Source organism: Phoca vitulina, unplaced genomic scaffold, assembly GCF_004348235.1.
Source record: "Phoca vitulina isolate PV1807 unplaced genomic scaffold, GSC_HSeal_1.0 scaffold102, whole genome shotgun sequence".
In the NCBI taxonomy this organism is placed as follows: domain Eukaryota; kingdom Metazoa; phylum Chordata; class Mammalia; order Carnivora; family Phocidae; genus Phoca; species Phoca vitulina.
The window spans coordinates 712,109-736,518 of NW_022589805.1; the positions used below are offsets into that span (position 1 = coordinate 712,109).

The following is a 24,410-nucleotide window of genomic DNA, read 5'->3' on the forward strand; positions in this document are numbered from 1 at the left end:
TTTCTTCTTGGGGTGATGAAAATATTCTAAAATTGATTGTGGTAATGATTGCACAACTCTGTGAATATACTAAAAACCACCCAATCATACACTTTTTATTTTTTTTTTTAAAGATTTTATTTATTTATTTGACAGAGAGAGAGAGACAGCGAGAGCAGGAACACAAGCAGGGGGAGTGGGAGAGGGAGAAGCAGGCTTCCCGCCGAGCAGGGAGCCCGATGTGGGACTCAATCCCAGGACCCTGGGATCATGACCTGAGCCGAAGGCAGACGTTTAACGACTGAGCCCACCTATGTTCCCCATTAAATTAAAAATTTTTTAAAAATTAAAAAAAAAAAAAAAAAAGAACACCCATTTATCATTACTCAGTTCAGGAGGTCAGAAGGCCAGGTAAGGCATGACTGGGTTCTCACCTTAGGGTGTCACCAGCTGAAATCCAGGTGTGGGCTGGTACTATGATCTCATCTGGGGCTCTGATCCTCTTCCAAGCTCACTGGTTGCGGGCAGAATTCAGTTCCTCTCAGCTATAGGATTGAGGTCCCTGTTGTGTTGCTGGCCGTTGGCCAGGGACAGGGTTCAGCTCCTAGAAGCCATTCTCAGGTCCTTGCCCTGTGGCCCCCTCATCTGAGCAACAGAGGATGGCCCTCACACCGACCCCTTTCTTGCTTTGAGTCTCTAACTTCCTCTTCTACCAGAGCCAGAGAAAACTCCCTGCTTTTAAAGGGTTCGTTGATTAATCTGTCTACCTCAGGGTCAACTGAGCCATCTCACATAGGCTAATCACAGGAATTACACCATATGCACAGGTCCCACCCACGCTCAACAGGAGGGGAGGACTAGAGAACAAAAGTCACTGGGGGTCTAATGAGAATCCAGCTGCCACAGATGGGGCAACATGCAGGAGGTGCCAAGAAAGTTAAGGGATTTTCCTAAGGACATACAGAGAACTGGATAGGGAGCCTAAACAGGAATCTAGGGCCCCAACCCTAATTTAAGGCTTCTTCCTCCACACAAATATGCCAGGACCTGGGGGATGTACCAGATGGTCTTTTGAGCCCCAGCATGCTCTGGTGTGTATGAGGACCCCCACCTGCTGGTTGCAGGGCGGAGAGGGAGTACCAGCTATTGGAACTGGGATGAGGCCCCCTAGACGCAAAATGCTCCTGCCAGGGAGAGGATCCTGACTGTTCCCAGGAAGGCAGAATAAGAGCCAGACGGCCCTCCTGGGGTTTGAAGCAAAGGCCAATATCCCCAGTGCCCAGGTCCCCTTTACTAGTCTAGACACAGAGATCTCTGGACCAACGAGGCTAGGGTCCCCCGACCACTAGGGGGCGCCTGGCACACACAATGCTTTGTGTGCAAGGCTGGCCTGAACACATTTGGGGAACCCAAGGTAGGTACAGGGCCCGGGGGGGGGGGGGGGGGGGGGGGGGGGGGTCTGGCCACCTGCCTCCTCACACCCCCAAGGCTCTGCAGATCTGGGGGGTGTCTGGCTTGTTTAGGTGCCCTAAGGCCCTGGTGTCCTGATGCCTGCTTCCTTCTTCCAACTTAATCTGATTCACTTTGCTCATAAGCAAGCCCTTGAAAGGGGGGGGCGGAAGTCCACCTCTGGTATGCACCCCTGTCCCCATCTCCGGGTCCTGTTCCCGGTGTCTCCAGGCCTGACACTTCAGCCCACTGGGGCGGGCTCCTGCCCTCACCCCTGCTCACCCTCCAGCATTGTGCCCTGTCCTGGACCTGGTCAGCACCCAGCTCCTTCCATCACACTCCATGGGAAACCTTCACGTCCTTCTGCTAGGGGCTTTTCCCCCAGGGAAATGTGGGACCTGACACCCAGCCCAGGCCCTTCCCACCAGGGAGTTCCGGGGGAAGTGGGGACAGATTCTCAGGTCATCTTGTCAACATTAAAATGAGAGCAAGTCAGGGGGCGCCTGGGTGGCTCAGTCAGTCGTGTCTGACTCTTGGTTTCAGCTCAGGTCCTGATCTCGGGTTGTGGGATCAAGCTTGGGTTGTGGGATCGAGCTTCACATTGAGCCTACGTCAAGCCCTGTTGGGCTGGGCTCTGCACTCGGTGGGGAGTCTGCTTGGGATTCTCTCTGTCCCTCTCCCTCTGCCACCACCCGCCCTCCCCCCGACCTGTACTCTCTCTCTCTCTCAAATAAGTAAATCCAAAAAAAAAGAGAGTAAGTCAGCCCAGAAACCAAGGGGGTGTGGACAGAGAGGGCAAAGTTTGAGCAGAGGCACACAAAAATCCAGGAGGGAGTATTTGGGGTTCAGGGGGAAGGTACAAAACATAGGGCCACTGGAAGAGGACAACTAGGGATGCTGTTGAGCTCGGGGAGGGTGTCCAGTGTTTGTCTGCGACGTGGGCTCTCCTCTGAAGGAGTGGCCAGAGATGGGGGAGAGAAGGCAGGACCTCAAGTCCCATTTGAGGATAGAAAAGGCTGGGCCAGGAGTGGCCAAGTCTGGGAAGGGACAGAGGCCTGCTCTGATGGGGGAGGCCACGGGAGTGGGTCTGCCTAGGGAGGGGTGGCCTCGGAGCCCCAGAGTACCCAGATGTCTGTGTGCCTCCGTGGCCTGCGCCCCCACGGACGAGCTGCTGCTCTGGCGGCTTTACCGCCATTCTGTTTGGTCCTCATTATGGCACCTCAAGTCCTGGGATGCCCTAGGGACTTGCCCAAGATCATGCCCGCCAGTCAGCGCCTGGCTCCCTTCAGGCCCCTCCCGGCCGCCTGTGCTCCTGCCCCCGGAGTGGCTCCCATGCTGGCCTCAGGACTCCAGAGCTCACCTGCTACCAGATGAGGCCAGGTGCAAGAGAGGAGCCGGCCTGGGTCGGGGCGCGGAGAGGAAAAAACATGGTCTACGTGAAATGACAAGGTCAAGTACGCAGTGAGATAGAACCCACACATTCTGTGGTCACTGCCCAGACAGCCAAAGGAAGAAACAACTCCTGGGGGTCAGGAAAGGCTGTGGATTCGAGTTTGAGCAGACAGGGAGGAAGAAGAGAGAAGCACCCCAGAGCGGATCCAGGCTGGAGCAAAGGGGTTGGTTTCAGGTGGGCTTTCTCCTCCCTCAGCAGCTCCGGACCTTGAGCCCCTGCTGTTCATTTCCGGCCACGCTGCTGCCAGCACCAGCACACGAGGGGTTAACTTCTGTCTGGTGCAGTGGCCTCAGCAGCCTCAGCGGCCTCAGCAGCAGCACGGGGTGGTGCCAGTAACTCAGAAGCTGCAACGTGAGAAGCAGGAGGAGAGGGGCAGGGCTGGGAAAGGCTGAGTCTCCGCAGCAGTGAGAAGAGAGGGTTTCCCTGGCAGGACCCTGAGGCTCCACTCCTGCGGCCAGACCACATCCCCTCAGGATGGTGGCCCTTCCTGCCTCGTGCCGGGGGCTACGGCACCCACGCAGGGTGGCCCACAGTCCCGGCCAGTATCCAGGCCCGTGGGCCAGGGGGCAGCAGGTCTGTGCTGCAGATCTGGGGAAGGGGCCGAGGGCTGTACCCAGGCAACCAGCAGAGAATGCACTGGGCCCTGCCCAGCTTTGCCAGAGCACCAGGTGGGGAGCTGGGCAGAGGGCAGACCCAGGAGAACGGGAAGGTTCCCTGGGGTCCCGACCTCAGAGGCCTGGCCTTGACATCCCCCTCCTTGAACAGAACTGAGTCATAGAAGCCTCCCACGGCTCCAGGGCAAGGAGACCCACAAAGCTCCCTGCCCTATCCCTGGGCTGGCTGCCTGCCTGCCTCTGCAGTGAGGCCCAACCAGAGACGGGTCACTTCCCAAGTGTGTGTGAGGTGCTGGGTACTGAGTACTTCATCTCCCTTCTCTTGGTCAGTCCTCATCCACCGTATCACTGGATTCATGGGTAGTAGTGTTATGACCACCACTACCAATGAGCAGAGGCTCAGAGAAGTTAAGAAACTTGCTTGAAGCCACACAGCCAGAGCCCCAGAGCAGACTTGACCCTGGGCTTGTCTGACAGGCACACTCAGCCACATGCCATGTGGGAAGGTGGAAAAAGCGAAGTTCACCAGCAGATGAACGTGGGTCTACGTGTCGAATCCAAGAAGGGCAGCCCCCGGACTCCCAGGAAAACAAGGTAATATAGGCTGACATCAGCACCCAGAGGAGGCAGGGGAAATGCCTGGTCCCAGATGTGCGGATGAATCTGTGGCAGGAGGGACATCCCATAAGCCCCAGGTGCGTCCCCAGAGCAGGTGTACAGCTGCTGGACACATCACAGAGCACCTCTGGGGCTTGAGGTTTGCATGGCCCTTGTCTGGAGAGTCAGCAGCATTTACTGTGGGGCAGTACTCAGCAAGGCTCTGCTAAAACGGAATGGAAACACCTCAGTTGGCATCATGGGAGCCTGCCTGGTGACCAGGAGCCGGAGAATCCCAGGGCTTCCAGCAGCATGACCTTGACTCCTCTCTCTGAGCCTCGGTTTCCTGATCAGCCCAAGTTGGAGCACACCAGCACCAACATTCAGGGTTCCTGTGAGGATCACATGAGGTGTTTGTCAAAAAGCACTTAGACTGAAAACCTTGTTTTCTTTTAAGATTTTATTTATTTATTTATTTAGAGAGAGCAAGCATGAGCTAGGGGAGGGGCACAGGGAGAGAGAATCCCAAGCAGACACCGCGCTGAGCATGGAGCCCGATGCGGGGCTCAGTCTCACAACCCTGAGATCACAACCTGAACTGAAACCAAAAGGCAGACACTTAATCGACTGAGCCACCCAGGCACCCCTGAAAACCTTCTTCTTTACAAAAACTTGCACATGCACGTTCATAGCAGCATTATTCACAAAAGGTAGAAACAACCCAAATGTCCATGGATGGATGAACAGATAAACAAATGCTGATCTAGCCAAAGAAACAATGGAATATTATTCAGCCAGAGAAAGGAATGAAGCATTGATACCTGCAATAGCACGGAGGAACCTCGAAGACACGATGCTCAGTGAGGGAAGCCAGACACGGAAGGCCACGATGCGTGATTCCATTGATATGAAACGTCCAGAACAGGCAAATCCATAGAGACAGAAAGCAGGTTGATGGTTGCCAGGGGCTGGGGGAGGGAGGAACGGGTAGGGACTGCTAATGGACTCGGGGTTTCTTTTTGGCTTTTTGTTTTTGTTTTTAATCAATTCCATTTTTTTAGAGCAGTTGTTAAGTTCATAGCCATATTGAGCAGAAGGTGCAGAGATCTGCCACACACCGGCCGCCCCCACACACGCACAGCCTCCCCGACTCTCAGCACCCTCTGCGTGAGCCGTGCATTTGTTGCAACTGGTGAACCTGCAGGGGGTTCTTTCTGGAATTAGAAGGTGGCGATGGATGCACCACTCTGTGAAAGTACTAAAACCCATTGGGTTGTACGCTTTAAAAGGGTGAATTTTATGGCATGTGAATTATATCTCAATTTTTATTTATTTTATTTATTTAAGTAGGCTCCACACCCAGCGTGGAGGCCAATGCAGGGCCTAAACTCACAACCCGGAGATTGAGACCCGAGCTGAGATCAAGAGTGGGACGCTTAACCCACTGAGCCACCCAGGCGCCCCTATATCTCAATTTTTAAAAAGCACTTGGAAAGAGCTCAGAAAATGCAGCTCTCATTACTACGTCCTTCAACTTCAGAGAGTCTGTCACCCGATGACAGAGATGAACATATTTTTAAATGCTTGACATCCAGAAGAGAACCGGGCAGAGTGGTCCTGGAAGCCTGGGACAAGTGACACAGAGTCTGGCTAATGGCACATAGGATACACACGAGTGACCTACAGCAGGAGCCCCCGACTGCCATGTCAGCTCTGCACAGAGCTACTGAACACAAGGCCGTGGGGAGAATAATCCGGGGGCAGGAGGCTGGCAGGAAAGGCTTCTCTAAGGTGCAGCGAATGGGCCAGAGTTGGAGGACTTGAGTGGTTTAGTGGGGACGAGGGCACACGTGGACCTATGGAGGCTCAGACGTGTGCCACTGAGCAGGGCTGGTAGGGGTGGAGGGTGCTGAGCCCAAGGGGTGGCACTGCCATCCTAGCGCTCTGCGTGCCCCAAGCAGGTTATGGGAGGTGCTTTGCTTCGGTTCACAAATCGGTACAAAAAGCTTGCAGTAGGCCTGCCCTGTGCCCTCTCAGAGGCTCCAGAATTCCAGGTTCCAGGTGAGAGAGAATATATGAGATCAGCAAGTCTGGTCCAGGGCAGGGCTTCCCCATACCCACTGTCGAATGACCAGACACACTGATAATGCGGCACTGGAGGGACAGAGGCAGCTACTCCTCAGAGCCTGGGCCCTTCCTCCAGCCCCAGGTGGAGCTGAGGGCCCACGGAGGGACTCCAGAGGCAGGCCTGAGCCTGCGGACCCACCGGTGAGGCCCACGAGCTTCTCCTTCCACCCATCTCCTGTCCCTCCTGCCTCCCCCCTTTGTCCTGTGTAGTCCACAACCCTGTCCAAGAGAAGCCAAATAGTACAAATACCTTGGAGAAGGGAATGGGGCCAGGCCTGCTGTGAGCACACACACGATGCACACACGCACGCGTGCACATGCACGATGTGCACACACATGCACACGCACACACATGCACGCACGCACAAATGCACGGCCCTTTCAGACCACACAGATCAGAGAGAATCACCTAGAACCTACATATAGGGAAGAGAAAGAGAACTAGTTAGCATCTTGTCTCCTCTGGGCCAGGAAGGTGCCAAGGGATTTGCAGGCACTGTCTCCTTCAATCCTTAAAAGAATCCTCTGAGATTTCAAAGATGAAGCAAATGAGCTTCTGAGAGCTTAAGGAACTTAGCCAGTGGGACACCCAGTAGGTAAAAGCCATAAAGCTGAGCACAGTGCCCCAGAAGCCGGTGCTGCGGAGGCAGCTGAGCAGAGTGGGGGTGTGTGCCGTTTCTGCCCACGACCAGGCATTGGCTCCTTGGGGGGACTCCTCACTCCCACTTTCTCCATGTGGTTCTAGGGGTGTTGGCCCTGTACTGGGGCAAGCTCCTGAGCCAGGCTTGTCCAATCAGCATCTGAGATGAGCTGGGATCTGAGAAGCCAAGGGGCTTGCTGGAGCCCCAGGGGGAGGCAAGCTGGGAGTTCTCAGGCTTCCAGAAGCACTGATGGGGACAGTAGAGCAACACAGCAGACGTTGGGCCAGGAGAGGGAAGCCAGTGTCCCGGTGCCATTGCTGAGCACGGAACCAGCTAGGCCCTTGGCCCATGAGTTACAGAAACTGTTGAGTAAGTGGTCTTTGAACCCAGGTCTGACTGCAAAGCTCTGCTTCCCTGCCCTTGGCTGTTCCCATAGAGGATCTGCTCCTTTCAGGGCTGCGTCTCACCTCTCTTAGAATCCTGGGGTGGGGCAGTGTTGGACGCTCTGGGCCTCCTGCTAAAGCAGCTCCATCGCTCAGTCTGACCTTCAAAGTTGGCATCTGCTTGCAGGAATCCGTCTCTCTCCTCCTGGAATTCAGCCTCCAGATGTCAGATCCAAGGCGGCAGCAGTGGCTGCAGAGGGCTCCCCGGAGTGAATCAGCTGCATTCCAAAGGTGCAAACACAGACGCCACACCCTCGGCGGCCTGGGGCTGCAGACTTCCTCCCCAGGCCCGCCCGGCCCCCACTCCCGCTCCCCTCCCCTTTTTTGCCTCTTCCCAGCCAGACCGGGCGTTGGGCTTCCTTTCCAGAGACATTCTCCTGGAACTGCAACAGAGAGAAAAAGAAAGCCACTGGGGCCGGGAGACACCCTGATCTGTTGTGCTGACTCTCTCTACCCCACCGCAGCAAGCATGGACCCCAGCCCAGACCTCACCCCTCCACCGTTAGCAGCATATCCCGGTTCATCTGTTCAGCAGGTATCTGAGCACCTACTATGGGACCACAAACAAGATGCGGACGAGCCCCTGCCGTCATGGAACTCAGCCCAGCGAGAGTCGACAAAATTGGGTCCGAGGACAAGAAAACAATCCCGAGGGTGGGAAGAGCCATAAAGGAAAGAAAGGGCTGAGACAGTCGACCAGTGACAGAGCGGGACCAGTGACAGAGCGGGACGGGTACTGGGGTGGGGGCCTCTCTCACGGATGACTCCTAAGCTGAGCCTGAAATCTCCTCTACAGAGCACGTCTCCACCATCATTTCCCTAGAGCCGGGGCAGTGCCCAAAGAACCCCAACCACGCAGCAAGTCACCATTTCAAAGCACACAATTCAGCGGTTTCCAGTATCTTCACCATGTTGCGTCCAATCAATTTAGAACATTTTCAACACCCCCAAAAGACACCCAGCACCCATTAGCATTTACTGTTCATCACCAGCCCCCCCAGCCCCCCACCCCCAGTCCCTGGCAGCTACTCGGGTGCTTTCTGCCTCTATGGACTTGCCTATTCTGGGTGCTTCGAATCAGTGGCATCATACAGTATGTGGCCTTTCGTGTCTGGCTTCTTGCACTCAGCACGTTTTCAAGGTTCATCCGTGTGGGAACTGGTAACATGGATGGACCACGTTTTATTTACCTCCTCATCCGCTGATGGATGTCTGGGTTGCTTCCCCCTTTTGGCTGTTGTAATGAGGCTGTGAGCATCCCTGTACGAGTTTTTGCGTGGACCTGTGTTTTCATTTCTCTTGGGTAGATACTTACGAGTGGAATTGCTGGGTCAAATGGTATCTCTATGTTGAGGTGCTGCCAGACCATTTCAAAGTGGCTGCACCATCTGACATCGCCACCAGCACTGGGCGAGGGCTCCAATTCCTCCCTGTCCTCCCCAATACTTATTGTCCCTCTTTTTGTTTGGTTATAGCCATCCTGGTGGGTGGAAAGTGGTATCTCACTGTGGGTTTGACTTGCAGTTCCCGAATCAAGCCTGCCCTGTGGCTCGTGGTGCCCACCCCCAAGGACCCCAGTCCCTTCAAACCCTGTATCAGGTCCTGCTGTGACCCACTTCCTCTTTCACAAGGGTCAAACCTATATCCAGTCCAATTTAGCCAATGTCTACCACTCAGGGCCTTCAGGTACAAGGAAAAGCAGGGAGGTGGGATGGGGGGGGTCTTGGTTTGTGCCCCCAGGGTAAACAGGGAAGAAAAGGGGCCTCGGGGAAGTTCCCACAGGAGTTCCTATACATCTCTTTTTTTTTTTTTTTTTTTTTAAAGATTTTATTTATTTATTTGAGAGAGAGAATGAGAGAGAGAGCACATGAGAGGGGGGGAGGGTCAGAGGGAGAAGCAGACTCCCCGCCGAGCAGGGAGCCCGATGCGGGACTCGATCCAGGGACTCCAGGATCATGACCTGAGCCGAAGGCAGTTGCTTAACCAACTGAGCCACCCAGGCGCCCTATACATCTCTTTCTAACTGTGCCCCCACTAAAATGTAAGCTCTGTGAAGGCAGAGCTTCATCTGTTCATTCACTGCCAAATCTGTAAGTAGTAGGTATGCCATAAATACGTGCTGAGTGAATGAATGAATGAATGAATGGACAGAAGATGAAGAATGAGAACTGAGGTGAGGGGTTAGTGGTTAGAAGATCCAGCTCGAAAATGAAAACGGTTTGCACCAGAAACCCACTTCTGCTCTTTTATAGCTGTGTGCCCCCGGGTGAATCACTTGGCTTCCCTGGGCCTTCCTTTCCTTACTACAAAATGGGCCTAACAGTGACCATATACCTGACCATATACCTGGTTTTGAGGATTAAATGTGATAATATAGATCAGGCAATATTATGTGCCAAGGACTCTTACAGATGAGGTCATGTGATGTCTATCTTTACAAGAGCCTTATGAGACAGGATGATTATTACCAGCTTCAGGCTCAAGGAATCTGTCGGGTCATAAGGGTGGTTAGGGCAAAACCAGGATCTGAACTAAGAACCCAACTCTGGTCAGGGGCACTGACCCAATGCTGCCCGGCCCCTAGTAAGAATACCGGGCCATCCCTGAGCAGGTGACAGATGAACTGGCCCAGAGGGGGCTTGCCCATTCAGTGGAGGCTCCTGGGTACAGTGTTGGGCTCTCAGCAAAGGAGGCAGGCTACTGGGGAGTCCAGAGACCCTTAATGCAAGACAGGCATGAGAGATGCTGCCAAAGCAGACGTTAAACATGCAGGAGAGGGGCGCCCGGCTGGCTCAGTCAACAGAGCATGCAACTCTTGATCTCAGGGTGGTGAATTCAAGGACAACACTGGGCGTGGAGCCTCCTTAAAAAAAAAAGTTTTTTTTTTTTAAATAGTTAAACATGCAGGAGAGAGGTACAGAGATCCTGAGGCTGCATGCCTGGGGCTCCAGAGCCAACACCAACTGATAACTCGGGTCAGTGGTCATGAAAACGGGAGGGTACTAACCATTTTATCAAGGAGAGCATAAAGAAGTCAGAAGTTCCCAGGGAAGCTTGGCTCCTGACCTGACTCCCTTAAAAATGGCAGGCGCTCTGTTCCTCTGTCAGGGTGTGCAGCTTTGGGAAGGAGCCATGCAGAACCCACACCAGCTGGACCACCTTAGGGTGACAGGTGTGAACGGATTCCCCTCAAGTCAGAGTCTATTTGGAAGAGCTCCAATGGATTAGCCTAGGGGAGACATCAAGTTGGGCCTAGAAAAATCAGCCTGGCACAGCCCGGAGGCTGAGTAGAAATGCTGGGGATTCTCCCGAATAGAGATGGGCGTCCCCCTCACTTTTGCTTCTTCATCTGAGGAAACAGATGGTCTAAGGATGGAAACTTAAGGAACACCTGTTTTCAGGGGTCACAGGCAGACAGGAAGATGGTATAGACCGTAGAGGGCTTAGGAGGTGAGCAGGACCACCGGCTGTTGGAAAAGCAGTTGAGAGGTCTCTGTGCAAAGAGCTGCTTGGGGGGCAGCTCAGGACAGAACAAGGAGCTCAGAAGTAAGTGGGTGATGTAGGGCGGACTGCTCTTCTGGGAAACTTGGCTGGGGAGGGCTGGAGACAGGGCTATCACTGGAGACTCCATCATTTATTTTAAACAGGGGAGAAGCTCAGCTGATGACAGCGCTCCAAAGGAGACTGGAATGCATTTAAATTCAGTCATGGAAAACAATTACACACACCAGGCTCCGGGCTGCTAGAAAGCTCCAGAAGGGGTTTCTCCTGGCTGCCTGGCTGGGAGGTCCAGGACAGTGGTTTTCCAGGTCGAGTTAGAGGACCACATGCATCCAGGTTGAGTTAGAGGACCACCTGTTAAACATGCAGACCCCTGGGCTCTGCCCCAGACTTGCTGGGTCAGCACATCCAGTGTGAGAGCCCGCTGGGGCTCTAAGACTCAGAATATTGTCAGAGAGGCAAGGAGTCTGCCGGGAGGGAGGGACCAACTCAATATGAAACAACGCACAGAGAGTGACTGTTCACCAGCCCTGGCCCACAGGGTTACTTGAGGGGACCAACTCTCATCTCCTTCTGGCATGCTATCCACATAAGTCCCACGACCTGTCTCCCTCTACCTGGGCACCCCCACACTCACGGTCCACCTGGCCAGTGGCCACAGCTCCAGCTGCCCCCTTAGTTCAAGGCCAGGACGTGCAGATGGGCCCCAGGTACTCAGGTGAACTCATTCACCCTATGGGCCCAGCTCCAAGACCAAAGCCCCAGATCCTGCAGGGTCCTGGGCACACCTACAGCAGTCCTGCCCTGAGGAAGAACTGACTGATTTGGCCTAGACCCAAAGGCCTGGGGACAAGGCCCAAGGACTGTGTAGCAGAGAAGAAAGAATAGCAGAAACAGCAGAAAGTGTCTCTGTCCTCTTTGGTCATCATCCCCACAGAGTATGTATGTGTGGGGGGGTGTCTCCAAGCCAAATAAAAGTATAACCCCTCTGCTGGGGTGAATCAGCTCCCTGAGGCACAGGGCTTGTGAGCCAGAACCGTTTGCACCTGGATCCCATCTCCTGCGACTTTACAGCTGGGCACTCTCAAGCAAATCACTTAACCTCTCTGAGCCTCTTTCTCATCTATGAAATGCACCTGACAGTAAGTGCCCCTGTAGTCCCGTACCATCAGGACCTCCGAATGACTGCTGACCTGAGGCTCGAACACAGAGGGCTGGGTCCCACTCCTAACCTCAGAGCTCCATTTCCTGCCACAGCCCAAAGGCCAAGACTGGGAGTTGTGTCAGGCAGAAGGGGCAGACTGCATTAAGATTCGCCACGCCTGCCCCCCTGAGAAGCCCACAGGCCTTCTTGGGACCAGAGGCACAGTCTTCACAAACATCTCTCTGGTTCCCACAGCAGAGAAGCAGTCAGCACAGCCAGCAGAACCCCGAGTGGCAACCCGAGCCCCTTTCCAACCCGTCTGGGCAGCGGTCAGAGAACCCGCTTGCCGGGGCAGACCTGGGTGGATTTCATGTGTATGTTTTAATTGCTCCAGGCTCACAGGGATGTTGAGTGATTCTGCTAGTCCTGCAGTCGCTGGCGGGTGCACACAGCCTGCCTGCCTGGCACCGCCTTTGTTACTGCTTGGGAGCACTTAGCCATTCTGGGCTCCCCCCTCCCCCCACTCCCAGGAGCAGGAGGCTCTGGGCCTTCCGCCCTCCCTCCCTGAAGCCACTTGTACCTGCTCCAGAGCCTGGAGGGGTGACAAGTGCTTCCGAGACAATAAGAGACTCCCGGGAGAACAGACATCCTCAGAGGCTCCTGCTACACCCTTGTTTTGTGCACTGAATTCAGGCTGGGTTTCAGGGCCCCAATTGCTGGGTATGCATTACGCTGGATTTTGGGCCGATTATTGGCAAAAACGGCCCTGCCTGCCCATCCTTCATTTCAGGAGGTCAGTCACCCCCCCCACACACACACACTTTCCCTTTAGTACTGTGGGAGGAAACTGAGGCCCAGGGTAGAGGACCCGTCTTGGGCAAGGTCACCCCACGCTGGGTCTCCTGGGTGTGTTTCAGGCAATGACATCAATCTCCTTGGGCTCCAATGCTGTGTGACCTTGGGCAAGTTATTTAACCTTTCAGACAATGGTACTGTCCAGGTCTGGGTAGTCCAGAGGATGGATGGAAATTATATGCATAGAGCACCTAGCACTTTCGTACCTGTTCAACACCTGACCCATTATTATCATTATTCCATCCTTTTCACTCTCCTCTCCCTCCACTCCAGCCCCCCCCCACCCCCCCAACCCCGTTTCAGGGCCCTGGGGCTTGTCAAACCCCCGGCACAGGCTTGTTCCCTGGCTTCTCCTCAGGGACCCTCCCTAGCCGCCTAGTTGACGCTCTTCCCCTGCTTCAGTCCTCATCTTCACACTGACACCCTGGGCGGTCTACTGATTCACCCCGCTGGCCTCTCTTGCCCTGGAACGTTAAGCCCTCTGAGGGCAGGGCTCTTGCGGCACCGCCCCCCTCCCCCGCGGCGTGCGAGCGCTCGAGGGTAGGAAGGAGTCCTATCAAGGGAGCCTGGGCTCGGGCCGACCCTGTCCTGGGGGCAGCCAGCCCGACCCGGGGCTGGAGGAGCAGCGCGCGCGGGTGGAAGGGTGCCGGCCGCGGCTGGCGGCGGGACGCGGGCTCCAGGGGGCGGCGCCGGGGACAAACGGTGGCCCTACCTGTGCGGGGGCCGCGGGCACCTCCCCCAAGGTGGCTCCGGCGCGCGCCCGCGAGGTTACGTCCCGGGCGCGCCGGCCGGAAGGAGACCCCGCGCGGGGCGGGGGAGGCGGGGCGTCAGCGGGCAGACCACGCCCCCAGGGCGCGGGGCCGATGAGGGGGGCGGGGCCACTGGGCCGCGGCCGCCTCGCACTTCCGCTCGCCGGGGCCGGCTCATTCATATTCATAAGGCGGGTGAGGGGCGGGCCCCGGGTCCCGGCGGCGCCCCGCCCCCGGGCCGCGGATCCCTCCCCGGCGGAGGCTCCGGCCCCAGTGGGGCGCCCCCGGCTTCCGCCTCCGGGAGGGAGTTTCCACTTGGTCACAACTCAAAAATGTGTCGCTCCCGCTCCTCCGCCCCCTCATCTCTGCCCTGGGCGGGGGGTCTCCTCCCTCGGAAGGCAAGGGGGCGGGGCCAGGGGAGGGGTGGCTCCTCCTTCCTGGGGCAGGTCCATTGGGATGTGGCTGACCCTTCCCTTTCTCCCTTCCTCCAATTTAGCGCTTATAATAATACTCATTTTTAAAACAAAATAATAGTTCTACTTTATTGAGCGCTTATTTTGTGCCAGGCACTGTGCCTTTTATATGAACTACCTCTTTCAATCCTCTCAACAGTCCAGCTGAAGTTAAGTACAACATTTATCACGCCCAGAAGCTCGGAAAAGTTGTGTGACTTACCCCCTATCACACTGCTGGCCTTGAGCTTTTTCGGCAAGGTTGGTACCGATGGGTTGGGGGAGGGGGCAGGAGCTGGCCCCCCATCGCCTTTTAGGAAATGGGCTTACCTAAGGCCCTCCTGGCTGGCTGGGGGTGGCTGAGGGGTGTATCTGAATGCCCCCATTTGAGGGAGAAGCTACTACTGGGGGAAACCAAAGCATGAAGGCAGGACAGGCTACACAATTTGTCCGACCCAGTGCAAAATGAAAATGTGAGGCCCTGTGTTCCAAAATGACTAAGAATTTCAGGAAAGTGATGACAGAATATCCAGCCAAGCATAGGCCCTACTTAAGTACCAGTCTTGTGCAACTGCATGGGTGAATGTCCATGAAGCCTCCTGATGAAGAGGCTCAGGGGCTCTTCTAAGGCCTGAGAAGCCAGCAGGGACATCCCCACCTCCAATGTCACCTCACCCCCTCCCCCCACCCCCCCACCCCCAGCCCAGGAGTCTTAGCTCCATGCTGGCATCCAGGGCTCATCCTCCAGAGCTCCAAAAGCTGAGCATTTCAGGTTCTCTGGAACTGGACTTCTGGGGGTCGGGTGAGTCCTGTGGGGAGAGTGTGTCCCGAACCTGAATGACCCAGCTGGCCCTTGGGTCTGTGCCTCCTGGATATTCTCAGACCCAGCCACGTGGACAGGTAGGCTGGCTCATACTTGCCAGGCCCAGCACAGGACTCAGTTCTGACTCGAAGCCCTCCTTTCTCGCTGGAGCAGGGTGTGAGGAGCAGCCAGGGCTGCCTCCCAGAATAAACACCCCACCCATAGCCAGCCCCAGCCCTGCAGGCACAGCAAGCCAGCACCAATGGGAGAGAGCTCACCAGGCCCCAGCTCAAGGTTAATAAGTCACCCTGATCTCACTCCCTCCATCACTCCATCCTTGTTCCTGGGCCCCCACTCACAGTGGGTTGCAGGCTTCATTAATAACAATAGCTACTATTTGTTGCACTCTTTCTTCCCACCAGGCATCGGAAGCCCTCTTATGCCCTCTGCACTGAGGCTCCCACAAACCCATAATAGGCATGAGGATCACCATTTCACAGATAGGGATACTAAGGCATAGAGAGAACCCATGGCTTGGCTAAGGTCAAGAGCTGGAGCTTGGGGTTTGCTGCCATTCATCCATCCTGGTTCCAGTTGTCTCTCCTACATCTACAATGTAGGTCCAAGGCTCACTTCTTTATGCTGTCTTGTATTATTTACTTTCAGCTCCTTGAATAGATTAAGGCTCTGGAAAGACAGGAACTGTGCTTTTACTGCTGAGTTTCTCTGGACCCAGCATTGTGTGTTAATTGACGAGTCATTTACTAAGCATCACCAGATACTTTTTTTTTTTTTAAAGATTTATTTATTTATTTGAGAGAGCGAGAATGAGAGATAGAGAGAGAGTACATGAGAAGGGGGAGGGTCAGAGGGAGAAGCAGGCTCCTTGCCAAGCAGGGAGCCCGATGCGGGACTCGATCCAGGGACTCCAGGATCATGACCCGAGCCGAAGGCAGTCGCTCAACCAACTGAGCCACCCAGGCGCCCTTTTATTTTTTTTAAGTAAGCTCCAGGGGCACCTGGGTGGCTCAGTCGTTAAGCATCTGCCTTCAGTTCAGGTCATGATCCCAGGGTCCTGGGATCAAGCCCCGCATCGGGCTCCCTGCTCCGCAGGAAGCCTGCTTCTCCCTCTCCCACTCCCACTGCTTGTGTTCCCTCTCTCTCTGTGTTTTTCTCTGTCAAAAAAATAAAATGAAATCTAAAAAAAAAAAAGTTTATTGTTGAAAGTTTAGGAGACCAGATTCAGCCCCCCAAATATATCTATCAGCAATTATCTTAGCTCAGGCTGCTATTACTAAATACCACAGACTGGGTAGCTTAAACAACACACATTAATTCTCACAGTTCTGGAGGCTAAAGTCCAAGTTCAAAGTGCTGGCAGATTCAGTTCCTGGTGAGGACTCTCTTCCTTGCTTGCAGATGGCTACCTTCTCGCGGTGTCCTCACATGGCCAGGGGGCAGGGGAAGCTCTGATCTCTCTTCCTCTTCTTATAAGGCCACTGATCCCATCATGGAGACCCCACCCTCATGACCTCATTTAGACCTAATTACCTACCAAAGGCCCAATATACAAATAGTATCGCATTGAGGAGGTGGTTAGGGCTTCAACATATGAAGTTGGGGGGGACACAAACATTCATAACAGAAATATTTATGCAGCAATATTTATGAAGCATTTGCTATGTGACAGGCCCTGGGCAGGACCCTGCAGGGGGTGTGACAAAGCAGATAATGCTCTTGTGTCCTACTCTTTGGGGAACTTGGGAACTTACAGTCTAGTAGGGGCGATAGTCCATAACACAAGGGAGGGGAGCAAGTACCAAAGTTTGGGTGCTCAGAGTAAGGATTCTTAGAGGGAGGAAACCCAGGGTAATGGTAGGGAGAAGGACATCCCTCGTTACCCACCTTTCACTAAGAAAGAGGAAGCCAAGCCTGACCTGACTGCTATAGCAGGTGCTGCCTCCCAGAAAAGCACAACCCCAAAAAACCCCTTCAGAGCCTGGCGCTCTCGGATATCCTGCACCCCACGCCATAACTTATCTGATGCTCCAAGGAGATAGTGGGTTATAACACAAGATTTAGAATCAGATCAACTGAGACTGCAATCTGGATTATGCCTCCCACTAGCTTCTAAGACCTTGGCCAAGTTACTTCTCTGTGCCTCAGTTTCCTTCTCTGTAAAATGGGAATAATAATAGGACTCACCCTCAGGGTTATTGTGAATATAATAAAAGTAAAGCATTTGGGGGTGCCTGACTGGCTCAGTCAGTGGAGTATGTGACTCTTGATCTTTAGGTGGTGAGTTCAAGCCCTAGGTTGGGCATGGAGCTTACTTTATTTTATTTTATTATTTTTTAAAGATTTTATTTATATATTTGACAGAGAGAAACACAGAGAGAGAGGGAACACAAGCAGGGGGAATGGGAGAGGGAGAAGCAGGCTTCCTGATGAGCAGGGATCCCGATGTGGGGCTCAATCCCAGGACCCTGGGATCATGACCTGAGCCGAAGGCAGATGCTTAACGACTAAGCCACCCAGGTGCCCCTGGAGCTTACTTAAAAAAAAAAAAAAAAGTATCTGGTATAGAGAAAGAACTGCTCTGCCTGAGAATTGGGGGTTTCTGGTTGGGTCAACTACACCAAGATTATACAGTTCTTCACTCTTGCTGGATTTGCAAAAGCCAGATTTAGGGGTTTATCTGCAGCTAAGGGGACTCCATCTGGGTCCTAGAATATGGACACCAGATAGTGATGGCTAGTATGTGTTAAGAATGTACCTCATTTGGGGCGCCTGGGTAGCTCAGTCGGTTAAGCGTCTAACTTCAGCTCAGGTCATGATCTCCAGGTCCTGGGATCAAGCACCTCCCCGCCCCCCTGCCTGGAGCCCCACTCCCAGGTAGGGTTCCCTGCTCAGCGGGGAGTCTGCTTATCCCTCTCTCTCTGCCCCTCCCCCCGCTTGTCCTCCCTGTATCTCGAATAAATAAATAACATCTTTAAAAAAAAGGAGATATTAGTCATCATCCCAAGGTGGGAATCCCAACTCAGAGTTCTCACTGGGAGCAACCTGCTTGTCCGTGAAAACAAGTGTGTGTAGAAAAACGATGAGAAAGGACCTCCAGGTGTAAAGGTTCCTTATGGTCAAGTGCCCCGCATAGCGCGGAGGTCGTTGGATTTCCCTGGTCACTGGATTCAGGTCCGACCAGACTGATTGTGAGACCCATGAGGGCAAGGACAGCTGAGGTTGTTCGCTCTTGTCTCCACTGCCGCACACTGCCTGGCATCCTGCAAGCACGCCGTAAGCATTATTAACAGATAAAAGAGTAGCCCCTTGTGCACCGTTTTTTCAACATACCTAGATTCCCCCAGGGCTGGAGCCGGACCTGGCGAGGTTGAACGACGCTATGCCTCTGGCTACAGGGCCGCGCTGCGGCCTGAATCGCCGAGATCCCAGGAGCCGGGAGGGGGCGCTCTGCGGCCCTCAGCCTCTGCCCCTCCCCACGCACCCAGCGGACCGGGAGAGTCGGCCCTTAACAGCCCCCTCCTGGAAGGTGCTAGGTCCCAAAGCTGGCCTGCCCGCAGGCCCATCTGCCGGCTAATGTTTAACCCGGTCTCACTCCACATTACCCACAGGAGGGAAATCGGGGTGGGGTGGGGGCAGGGGAGGTCACCTCCAAATCGCTACTTTCCAGGCCTACAGGCCTTTTATGTATCACCCAACAATTCATGAGCACCTACTCTGTGTCTATTCATGTAAGTCATGAGTACCTATTATGTGTCCATTCATGCAACCATCATAAGCACCAACTATGTATCCATTTGCCCAAAATACAATAAGCATCTACTGTGTGTTCATGTAACAATTTAAGAGCAGGAACTCTGTGTCCATTTATGCAAAAGTCATGAGCACCAACTATATGTACATTAGCTTAACATGTAATGAGCACCTATCCTGTGTCCATCGTGCAACATGTCTGGAGCACCTACTATGTGCCAAGAGCTGTGCCAGGAGCTGAGGATGCTGTGTGATCAAGACCCACCGGTCTCCGGCTCTGGCGGCGGACAGCGGCATCAAATACACACACGAAGGCGAAATTACACCGGGAGTCAGGTGTCTCATCTACAAGAGGAGGCTTTTCCTCTCCTGGACTCCTCAAAGCTGCGAGGCGGCGGGGCTGGCCAATAGCAGGAGGGCTGTTTTTGAACCAAGATTTGCCACCCGACAGCACAGCAGCGAGACAACCGGGCAGGGGCTCCAGATTGGCCCAAACAAGACACACTCAAGAACGCGCGAGTCTGGGTTCAACATTAGGAGGGAAAAGACAGCTTAGGCGAGTGCGGGGCTTTAGCACTCGCCGGCATCCACTCCTTCCACCTCCTAACCGCGGGGTTCCGGCGAGGCCAAGGACCCCCGCGGGGCTCAGGTTGGGGACGCAGGTTGTCCCAACTGCTGGGACCAAGACTGGGGCCGAGCGGAAGCCCGGACTGCTCCCGGCCAGACCTCGTCCTAATTCCACTGTGTGGGAAACTGAGGCCGAGGGCAAGGCGGGGACCAACCCGGCGTGGGACGGGAGGGAGGGTCTGATCCCGGCCTCGAACCCTGGCTTGCGCCTCCCCGAATCCGGAGCCGGGGCCTCTGCCTGGCGGGCGCTGCCCGCGCGTTCCTGGAACTGGGCTGGGCGGAGAAACCAGGGCCTGCGGAGAGGCATTCCTGCCGCCCTCCCCGCCGCCCGGGGCCGCGGGGGGCCTGGCCAAGGTGACCCCGCGGGAGGGAGGCGAGGGGCCCCCGCCCCCTCGGCCGCAGCGACCTCCTCCATCTTCCCGGTCCTCGGGGCTTTTCCTCTGGGCCCGCACGCCCTCCCTCCGGTCACCCGCGCGCCTGCCCCCTCCCTGGGCTTCCCCAAGGGCGGGACATCCCTCCCCCCCCCGCCCCCGACATCCCCAGGCCACCTCCGGGCCGTGTCCCAGCGCTGCCCTCGGGCCGGGGGCGGGGCGCGGCGGGGGGGGGTACCCGATGATGGGACCGAGGAGGACGCGCGCCGCCCGGCCGCGGCCCGGCGCCCCCTCCCTCCCGGTGCCCGCTCCCCGCGGCCCTGCCGCCCCACCGCCCTCTCTCCCTCCCCTCCCCCGGCCCAGCGCCGGCTCCCGGCCGCCCCCTCCCCCCGACGCGCACGCCCCGCCTGGCAGCTGGCGCCCCGGGCCTGGGGCCGCCGCGGCGAGAGGGGTTTGCTGGGAGGGCGGGCGCGAGGGAACCAGCGGGGGAGGGAGGAGGGAGCAAGGCCGCCCCCCGCGCCCCTCCTCCTCCCCCTCCTCCGAGGCTTGCCCGGCCCTCCTCCCGCCACCTCCCTCCTCCCTCCTCCCTCCCTCTCTAAGACATCCCCGCACGGCCCGGCCGCCGCGGCCACCTTCCCTGCCGGAGCTGCAGATGTGGCGGAGCGGCCGGGCGCCGGGCGGCCGTGCCAGGGGAGCCCGCGCCGCGTGAGCCTCGCGCCCCGGCCCCCGCCCGCCCCGGCCCCTCCCCCGCTCGCTCCCCCGCCGCCCCCCGACCGCCGGAGCCCGCAGCCGGGAGCCCGACCGCCCCCGCCGCCGAGGTAGGAAGCCCCGGGGCGTCGCGCCGTGGGGACGGGCTTGGGCGGGCGGCGGGGGGGGGGGGTGCTGGGCTGTCGCGCGGGGGCTGCGTGGGACTGCGCGGGGCTGCGGGACCCGAGGGTCGCCTCCTCCTCCCGCGTCCGCGCCTCGCCCCGGGCCATTGTGAGCCCTCGCCGGGGCCCCTGCGCTCGCTCCCTCGCTCGCTTGGCTCGCGCGCTCCCTCCCTCGCCGGCTCCCCGGCCCCGTCCCTCCGTCTCTCCGTCTTTCTCCTCCCTCCTTCCCTCCCTCCGTCCGGAGGCCGGGCCGAGCCACGGCCGGGCCCAGGGCGGGAGCAAACTTCGGCGGGGAAGTTGGGCGGCCGCGGTGGGGGCGCGCTGCGGGGTGAGAGGGGGGCCCCCCGGAGCCTGGGCACGAAGTTGTCTGGGGCAGCGGGGCAGCCGCCCCTTCCCACGGCTGCGCCGGGGCTGTTTCTAGGACGGGGTTTGAAAGGTGTCTCCTCCCTTGTCCCGGAAAGTCTCCCCACTGCTGCCCCTGGCTAGCCTGGGCCCTTCCTGGGCCGGGGGAGGGAGGCGTCCCTGGGGGTCAGGACAGGGGGTGCCGCCGCGTCAGGACTGGGAGCCGGAGTCCTGTCTGGCACTTGTTCGTCCTCCTCTGCTGTCTGGGTAGAAGCAGAAGAACCTGGCAAAGTGAAGAGGGCGGGGGGTATCCAACGGCCTGAAGGAGGGTCTGGAGGGAGTGGGGGAGGGGGTGAGGCAGGTGCATCCCCAGGGAAGGAGAGGCCCAGGGAGGGAGATGCCGGCACCCTGCTTCCCTGCAGGCCCCCTGGAACGGGGCTGGAATCCAGGCTGGCACCTGGAGGCCTTGGCACACTGCCCTGGCCAGTCGGGTACTCAGGCCACAGCAGGGCAGCATGCTGCCTCTCCCTCTGTCAGGGAGGGCCCGCCTGGCCTGGCCACCCTGGGGCAGTGATGGTTGCAGGAATCCTGGCCCTGCCCTGGGGCCTGGGAAGCGGGAAGGGATCCTGGGAGGAGCCCTGGGCCCCCAGCCATCACAGCCCGGGATCTTGGCTCTGAAGGGAACGCTTGACACTGAGGGGGCAGCCAGGCCAGCCGGGGACCTGGCCAAGGCCTGGGCTCTTGTGGCTCTTGGTCTAGGCCAGGGCCAGGGCCTGAGCTGTGGTCTTTAGAGGCAGCCTTCCTGAGGGGCTTACATCCTGGAGGGAAGGTGGGGCTTAGCTGAAGCTAGAGAACAGCAGGAGCCACCCTGCTCCCCCAGGGCCTTCCTCAGCTCCCAAGCTCAGGGAAGGGGAAGCTGGCCCCTTCGGCCTGCCCACCCACCCAGTCCTCTCCAAGCCCCACTCCTGGTGCCACAGTACCACAGCTGTTCCAGCCCGGCCCACACACCTCTCCCCGTGACCTCGGAGCCTCCCCCTCTGCTCCTCCTTTTCCCCTCTGGGCCTGGGCTGGGCCTCCCAGCTGGCCCTGGCCCACTCTGGGGGAGGGGCTGCACCTGGGGAGCCCTTCCCAGGACACCCCTTTCCAGGCTCCAGCCCAGCCCATCTTACAACCCACCCCCAGCTCTGCTGGGCCCTGTCTGCAGCCATCCAGGCAGGAGGCAGTGCCAGGGGGTTGGGGCACAGTTTATGGGGGTTGAGGACCCCTTGGAAGCCGCCCTGTTTTCCTTAGCTCCTTACCCTCCCCCTCCTTTCCGGAGCTGCCATTAGCGCTGACCCTGTGACCCCCAGAGCCTGCCCGCCCTTCCCTGTCTGTGACCTTTGACCTTTGGTGTTAAATCCCTCCAGCTGGGGCTCTTCGGCCCCTGAGTGACCCTGGCCCAGGTCCCCTGGGGGGCCTCTCCCTGCTCCTGGCTCTCTACACAGGGACACCTGCCAGTCTCTCCCTCACTGATGGGGAGGGGGCGCCCCAGGAAGCCAGACAGTGAGTCACCCCACTTCCAGGCACCACTGCTTTTAGAGTCAGTGGCTTTGGGGGATTCGCGAGAGCCAGGCCACAGCCTTGAGGGTGAGTGGGAAAAGCCCCTGGCCTGGGAATCTGATATCCTGGATTTGAGTTTGGGCCAGGCCACCAACTCCCAGGGGCCCTTGGGCCAACAACCCCCCCCCCCCTCCACTTTCTAGGTCTCAGTTTCCTCATCCGTAAAACCAAGAGGTCAGACAAGGTGAGCTTCCCGAGCTGGAGTCCATGAGAAGACTTGTTGGTGGGGGGGTACTGAGACATGGGGTCAGGCCAACAAAAGCCAACTCTCAATTATCCGTGGGTGGAGCCAGTATGAATAACTGGATGCCACAGACATCCAAAAACCTCATTTCAAACAATCGTGTGAACCGCGTCCCCCCAAAGCTTTTGTTGTTTCTAAAAAGCCAGCTGCAGATGGGTATGGCCACAGCAATGTCTTCTGCCCTGGCTCCCCTCGCTGGGAGTGCCCGCGGAGGGCCAGCTGCCCTGCAGGAAGACAAAGCTCTGTCAGGACCCCTCCTTGGGGCCTGTGAGGGGCCCCTGTACCCCTCCCGGCCCCACCTTGCAGCCCCCGCACTCCCCTCTCCCCTCCTTCCCTGGCCTGGCCTTGGCCCCAGGCGGTGGGAGTGTCCTCTGCCACCTAATCCTCCCGGGGTCTGAACTGCGGTATAGAAGGAAGAATGTGTTTTCCTGACGACATTTTCCCATGTGCATTTTCATCTACCCTGACTTGCCTGGAATCCGAATTTCCCACTTGGGCGAGGGGGTGGGGACGGGTGCTGGGCAGAGTTTGGGGCAATCCCAGGATGAGGGAGGGTGGCGACAGCTGTGGCTGGGGGACCAGATGTTGGGGCTGGCGTTTGGGGTGGGGCCCTGGTGCTGGGAGGCACACTGGGGTTTGGTGGGGGAGATGGCCGCTCTGGCTGTCCCCTCCGGCACCGGATGTCTCCCCAGGTTGTGTACCAGGGGAGGCTGTGGAGGCCCCTCACCCAAGCGGGGAGTTCAGCTCGCAGTGGAGAGGCCCTGAGCTGGGCAGAAGAGGGGGAAGAGCCTTTTCTGAGGCTGCAGAGAAGCCTCCCTCTATTCCGGGTTCTTACTGTAAATTTATATTTCACACAGATGATGGAGGCCAGAGGGTGACTGGTGGAAGGTGTCGGGTGGTCCCCCCTTCACCCAGAGGTGGGGAGCGCCCCTGGCTGGTGAGGGGGCAGCTTAGGGCCAGCCAGAAAGAGGCGGCTCTCACTTGCCTGAGTTGGTTCCCTTGTAAAAGGGCTGTATAGGTGGGTGGCCCAGCCATGTGTCGGGGTGTCACCTCTCTGAGATGGGATACCCGACCTTTCCCCAGCCTGCCACCCAACCCGGGTGTGGAGGACCACAGCTTTTGCAAAGCCCGTGGTACACATCTGCCCCAGTGAATCAGCGACCCCTGGTGAATCCCGATTCAGATTCAGGTGCGGCTAGGGGTGGGGACTCAGCATTTTCCACCTCTACGTGCTTTGCTGAACAGCCAGGGTTGAAGCTTTGATGCTGGACAGGAAAGGATGTGCTGCTGGGGTTCCTGTGTAGGGGCGCGGCTCCAAGTAGGTAGACCCTGGTTTCTCTCCGGGGGCCCCAACTCAGCCCTGCAAACCCCTGCTGCACTCCAACTAATAACAATACCAGCTGAGGTCCCTAGGGAGGCAGGGATGGGCATGCCCACGGGGTCAGGGGATGGAGCAGCATGGGGGGAAGAACTCCCTGAAAAAATCAGTGCCTTCCAATGGCCCCGGGAAGTTGGCAGGTGTGGACATCTGTCATCTGAAATTGCCCCATCAACCCTGTGAGGAAGATCCATTGATCACTGACAAATGAAGAAACTAAAGCTTAGGATGGAACAGGGCAGTGGGCATCTGGGCCCAAGCTCCTGGGTCTGCTCTGGCTGATCTGGGGGTTGGTATCTGGTGGTCAGTTTCCCAGCCTGGGATAGGAAGGGATCCTGCTCTTGAGGGGAACCCAAGTGGGCCCCCAAACCCCACCCTTTTCCTGACACGGATCCTGCTGGCC

The 24,410-nt window shown here is 57.2% G+C and overlaps 1 long non-coding RNA gene across 2 annotated transcripts; it reads right to left on the reverse strand.

Annotated features, from left to right (window-relative positions):
• Nucleotides 1-1,452: 1,452 nt before the first annotated feature.
• Nucleotides 1,453-13,613, reverse strand: LOC116627818. Of its 2 annotated transcripts, none has more exons than XR_004298542.1 (4): nucleotides 13,516-13,613; nucleotides 7,328-7,686; nucleotides 4,914-5,060; nucleotides 1,453-4,484 (listed from the first exon to the last, which is right to left on the reverse strand). It is a non-coding gene; the product is annotated as an uncharacterized LOC116627818 (long non-coding RNA). The 2 variants fall into 2 exon arrangements; XR_004298543.1 differs by lacking the exon at nucleotides 1,453-4,484 and adding an exon at nucleotides 4,653-4,690.
• Between the last annotated feature and the right edge of the window lie 10,797 nt (nucleotides 13,614-24,410).